Source organism: Hibiscus syriacus, unplaced genomic scaffold, assembly GCF_006381635.1.
Source record: "Hibiscus syriacus cultivar Baekdansim isolate YM2019G1 unplaced genomic scaffold, ASM638163v2 tig00110678_pilon, whole genome shotgun sequence".
In the NCBI taxonomy this organism is placed as follows: Eukaryota; Viridiplantae; Streptophyta; class Magnoliopsida; order Malvales; family Malvaceae; genus Hibiscus; species Hibiscus syriacus.
In genome coordinates, this window is record NW_024062822.1 from 1350646 (window position 1) to 1356981 (window position 6336).

Below are 6336 nucleotides of genomic sequence, written 5' to 3' on the forward strand. Positions count from 1 at the left end.
AGTGAGGGGTTGTCCTCGTTACTAAGACAGGCAGATGGGGATGGGAGTTTGAAAGGTGTTTAGATTAATCGTTATACGCCATCATTGTCACATCTTTTTGCAGGTGATTGCCTTATTTTCGGAGAGGCGAAGAGGATGATGGTTATGCAATTAAAAACCTTGTTAGGTGTTTTTGGGGAAAGTTTGGGATAAATCATAAACTTTGACAAGTCATGTATTTTCTTAAGCTTTAACGTTACCGACGAGAATCGAAGCGATGATAAACGTATTTTGGATGTCTCTAGCTCCTTTAACCCGGAAAAGTATTTGGGCCTTCCAGCGATTATTGGGAGATAGAAGAAAGGAGATTTTTGCCATTTAAAAGACAAATTCCATTCTCGCATTAACAATTGGTGCATTCGTACACTGTCATAGGGAGGTATTCATTAAATACATTCTTTAGGTTATCCCATTATTTGCCATAAGTTGTTTCTTGTTCCCGAAGAGTTTGTGCACTGAATTGGAGAGCATCATGGCTCGTTTTTTGTGGTAGAAATCGGAGAAGAAAATGGACATTCAATGGTGCACATGGAAGGTCTTATGCGAGTTGAAGGAATTGGGGGGGGGGACTAGGTTATCGTGATATGACAAACTTCAATATCGCCCTTTTGCAAAACAGGGCTGGCGGCTGCTGACCAATCCATCTTCTCTTGTGGGTTGTATTCTTCGAGCAAAGTACTTTCCAAGTGGAAAATTTCTTGGCTCTACTTTAGGATCGCATTCGTCCTACATATGGCACAATATCTGGAGTGCCAAGGGATTGTTAGAGAAAGGTTTGTACTGGAAAGTGGGGTTGGGGAATTCCATCTCTGTATGGAATGATTATTGGCTCCCAGGGTGTCCTCCTCGGTGAATCACGTCTCCCAAGATGGACTCAATAGTTATAGTATCAGACTTAATCGACGTGGATGTTGGGTGTTGGAGAGATGATGTAATTACTGGTAATTTTTCTAATGAGGAGGTTGATTTAATACGAGCAATTCCAGTTTCAAAATTTGCTCAGGATGATATTCAGGCATGGAGTGAGGAACGATCTGGTGTGTACAGTGTTCATACTGTTTACAGGTTACTCGTTAGGGGAGATGCTGGTGTCCATCCATAGGAATCCCTTTTTGATAGAATCTGGGGTTGTGCATGTCAACACAAAATAAAACTACATGTATGAAAATTCTTCATAATTTTATACCAGTAAAACAAAATCTATACCTAAAAAGGTTATCAAATGACATGTATTACTTATCCTGTGATAAAGTTGTTGAATCTACGATTCATGTCATTAGAGATTGTGCATTAGCAATTTCAGTTTGGTAGGGTTTAAATGTTCATTGGCCGTCTCATTTAAACTCTTGCGACTTCATGACTTGGTTAAAGTGGCTGTTAGTTAATACCATAACAGATATCAATGCATTCATTTTAGTGGGTGTATGAGCTTTTTGGTTTTCCCAAAACAAACTATTTCATGAAGGTATACGGATGAGACCAGAGCAAATCGTTACCTTTGTGAATGTACAGTGTATGGAATTTACCACTGTCAACGTGCGGTTGCATCTTTCGCCAGTATCTCTCTTAGTGCGATGAAAGCCCCCGGTTTCCCTAACAGTCAAGGTGAACTTCAACGCCAATTACATGAATCACAAAGTTTGGCATGGTCAGGTGTAGTTATCAGAGATTGGGAGGGAAAAATCATGGGAGCTTGTAGAAGGAAGTTAATCAGAGTTACCTCAGCTTTCGAAGCGGAAACGAGTGCATGCAGTTGAGCTAGCTTCTAACTTGGGTTTCCGCGACGTGACCATCGAAGGTGATTCCAGAACGATTCTTGGGAAACTTACATCAGCTGAAGAGGACCGATCAGAGATAAGGGCGTTGGTCTGGGAAGTGAAGTGTCGTGCGAACTCTTTCAAATCTTTTCATTTCCACTTTCCTCTTAGATCTGGTAATATGGTTGCTCACTGCCTGGCAACGGATGATAGTCCTGGGGATTTGGACAAATTTTGGATTGAAGAAGGTCCTCGTTGTCTAGAGGTGCAAATGGCTGAAGATTTGAGGTGCATGGTTCCCCCTTAACGCCTTTCACCTGTTTGCTCGTTTTGGTTCTTTGGATATACTCATAGTTTGTTTTCTCTTTGCTCGAGTGCTCATTGTTTTTCTGACTCGTGGTTTAGTAGAGATGAAGAAAGGCCAACCCTGCAACCTTTTGTTTTCTTTGTTTTTTTAATTTTGTTGTTTTCCACAGTTTTTATTTTTTTTTAATGATGTTGAGATGTCTTCCATTTAGTGCAGCTTTGGACGCTTGTTTTGTTTTGTTTTTTTTTAATAAAGGGGAGATGTTTCAAAAAAAATTGAACTAATATTAAATCTATATAAAGAGTTTTTACGCAAAGAAAAAATTATTGGAAGATCTAGACCTTCTAAGCGATATCTCTAATAATAGATTTAGGTGCGGTTTTCATATCTAATATTTGGGTACGATTTTCACAAATATTTCAAACTAACATATTACAATCGTAAACACTAATTTTTTCATTTCATAATTATAATAATAATAATTATTATTATTATTTTATAAATTATTACAAAGCAAGCCCAAATACATTCAATCTCAAAGCCCAATAACAGGCATGTTTTACACAACCAGAACCGGCCCAATCCAGATCTAGATGGCCCAATAAGACATAACCCGTTTAGGGTTATTGTTAGGGTTTATAAACCCTAGCTCCCAACCGTCACTGCTTCCAGAAGACCCCAACACCGCCGCCTTATCCAAGAGCTTTCAGTCATTGCCGATACCACTCCACTTCCAGATGGTCCAACCAGTTGCTGCCGATGCTGCTGCTGCTGCCACGACGCCAGCCTTGCCTAGCTTTCCAGAAGCCAGATGCCCTCTCCACGACGAAGCCCTATGGTGAGTCACCATCATAGCTATGGTGACTCACCGAAGGGCTCCCTTTGGACCGGTCCGAGAGCCACACCGGTGAAGGCTATAAAGCCTCGACTTACCTACAAACAGAAAAAAATACGAGAGCAAGAGAGGAACCAGAGAGAGCAACCAAAGAGAGAGAACAGAACAAAGAAAAAAAAAGCTACCAAACGATCCCAGTCAACAAATCGAAAGAGGAAAAGATAAGGAAACTTATCCTCCTCGCCTGAAACGATGTATAATCAAAGGTAATACCTACGGTTTCTTTTAGATATAAGGAAATCCAAAGGGTTTTAGGACGAAACAAGGACGTATTCGACCCTAGGGTAAAAAAAGGAGAAATTCGGGGTTATTTTTCCAAATTCCGACCACCGTTGCAGGAGTAAGGCGACCGGTCGGTGTCTGGTTTCCCTCCGGTGAGGGAAACCTAGAGAGAGGCGAGAGAGAAAATTGTTTTCTCTCTTTTAGAGAGAGAATGGGAAGGGAAAAATGAGAGAACCGGCCAAAATGGCCGGTTAAAAGGGTTTAAATACCCCTCCTCGAACGGTGTCGTTTGGGGAGGGTATGTGTGTAATTTATTAAAAGTCAAACCATGTCTACAGTCCCTTAGTTTTGTAATTTTACATTATAGTCACTGTAATCAAATTTATAATCTTTTAATTCGGCCTCTTATGTTTTTTAATTTATAATTTAGTCCTTTACATAAAATATATATATATTAGGGAAATAACTGATTTAGCCCTCATAATTTTATTAATTAATATTTTAATCCTGAAAGCATGTTTTTAATTTATTTTAATTTAATATTTGAATTTAATATAATTTTATTTTAGTCCCCAAGTAAATAAATATGTAAAATAACATGTTTAATCCCTGTAACTTTAAATGATTAATTTAAGTTTTATATGTTATAATTTAATCACTACTTTCATTTAATTACTAGTTTTATTTTTTTATATGTTAATATTATAGTTTTAATTTCATTTATTTTCCTTATTGTTTTAATTTTATATGTTTATTTTTAGTATATTTAATTATTATTATTATTGTTATTGTTATTATAAATATATATATAATAAATAATATTTATATATTTTATTTTGTTTTCTATCAAAATCCTATTTATAAATTTAAGTTTATAAATTAATTTTAAAGAAAAATAATTATATTTAAAAATATATTTATTTTTCAATATTAAGAAAGGGCAGTCTTAAAGCAACTGGATGTCCATTTTCTGATATTTTTAAATAAATAAATATCTTACTTTTATAAATTATATATATTTTTAATTATTTTAGAAAATTTTTTTATTAATATTTTTTTAATTTTTTATTATTAAGAAAAGAGCTGTCTTAAAGCCCATAGAAACCCTTTTCTGATATTTCTAAATAAATAATTATCTTATTTATATATAAATTAATAGATTTTCTTAAAATTATAGTAATAAATTTGAAATAACAGGATTATAAATTAAATATATCTTTGAATTTTTAAATTTCTAATAATAGAGACAATTTATAATTAATAAGTACCAATTTTGGGCGTTATAGGGGTGCTAATCCTTCCCTAAACGTAATCGATCACGAATCCTTTTTACTTTTAGTTATACGCAGATCAGTTTTATCTTTTAAATTATGTTTTCTTTAAAACTATTTTAAAAGATTGTTTTTAGGTATTTGACCTACCTAACCCAAAAAGGTCAACGGCGACTCCCAAAATATTTTTTAAATCAAAATCATTTATTTATTCATTTTATTTTTCCCGTCAAGTAAAAATTTCGTGCCCATGCGAAAACCGGTTACGACAACAATAATTCTTGAAAAAAAATGTTTAACAATACATAATCTATCCTAAAAGTAAGACAATCAACATCTTAAAAATTATTTAAAAATTAAAGAGCTAGTCGTAAACTTATCGAGTCGAATTAGACATTGGTCGACTCGACTCGTTAAGGTCTCAAGTGAAACTCGAGTTTAACTCAACTTGAATCAATCATTAACAAAATTTTAAACAAATCGAATTGAATTATTCATAAACTGCTCAATTCAGTTAGTGCACCCAATTTTGAAAACGTGAAAATTAATAAACGCATGTTATTTCACTGGAGTGGATTTATCTTTTTGAAAATAAGACAAATTAAAGGAAGAAACAATGCCATAAAAATCGTTTCACAAAGATCAACCTTCTAACCACTAAGATATTGTATATTTTTAACAATATCAAATTTTACCGTTTTATATGTCATTTTTGTATACATTTTATCTTTATAAAACTTGAAAGTAGGATAAATTAAAAGAAGAAACAATGTCATAAAAATGTCAATAATCTTAGAGTTAGGTGATTAAAAGTTTTTGTTAAAATCTCTTATCTATTTAAGTTGTGGGTTCAATACTTGTTAGGATTATTTTTTTTTCTTTTTCCTTTAGGTAGGACTTGTTCACAAATGAGAGAAGGTTAAACTTAAGGATCCACTGAGGAGAGCTTGATCTTCTTTTTTCTCTTTTTCTCCAATAAATTTAAAGGATATTATAATTTAAAATATATATAAATTTATTGATTGATTTCAATGATAAACGAAAATATTATTTTTTAGAGGATTTAGATTCAATTAGTCGGGTTTGTAAGATGTGTGTGTTGTCAATAAACTAAAAAAAATTATGAACATATATTATATTGTAACCATTGGAACTACTAAAAAATAAATTAATATACATAAACATTGTGTCTAGATTAGTTCATTAATGGAGGGGATTGCCTTCATTCAAAGCTTCCATAATATTTTGATGTTTGAAACAGTAACTGATCTAAAGATTAGAAAATTAGGGTATCCGAGACATGTGAAAACCAGGCATTAGAACTAGCAAACCAGATGATAAATTTGCTACTGATATCAGAGCTGAGTTTTAACATGTTATCGACAGAAACTAAAACTTGGCATAGAGACCATGGTATTCCATATATTTTCATAATCCGACGTTGCTGAAGGACTTGATCAGCTAAAACACCACAAAACTAAAAGTTCAGGAGAGCAAAGCAAGCAATTGCAGCCTTGGTAATCTAATCAACCGAAAGCAGCGAGTGCTCTAATCAAAGCTCATAGCAACCAACAGAATTGTATCAACAACTATTACAAGCTAGGTTCACAGGTTAAAACAAAGTTAAAAACTTAAAATAGTATCTGTCATCCTAAACTTAAGATTCTGCAACAATGTATGATATGAAACACAGACTCCTCAAAAGGGTTTTGACTTTAGATTATCGGTGGCCTACATGGAAAAGAATAATGAGAAAATTCACCTTATTTATTGGTAATTCGTAATTAATCAAAACATGAGATGACATACGAGATTCTGAGGAAGTAAGCAGGCAAAAGAGGGTGG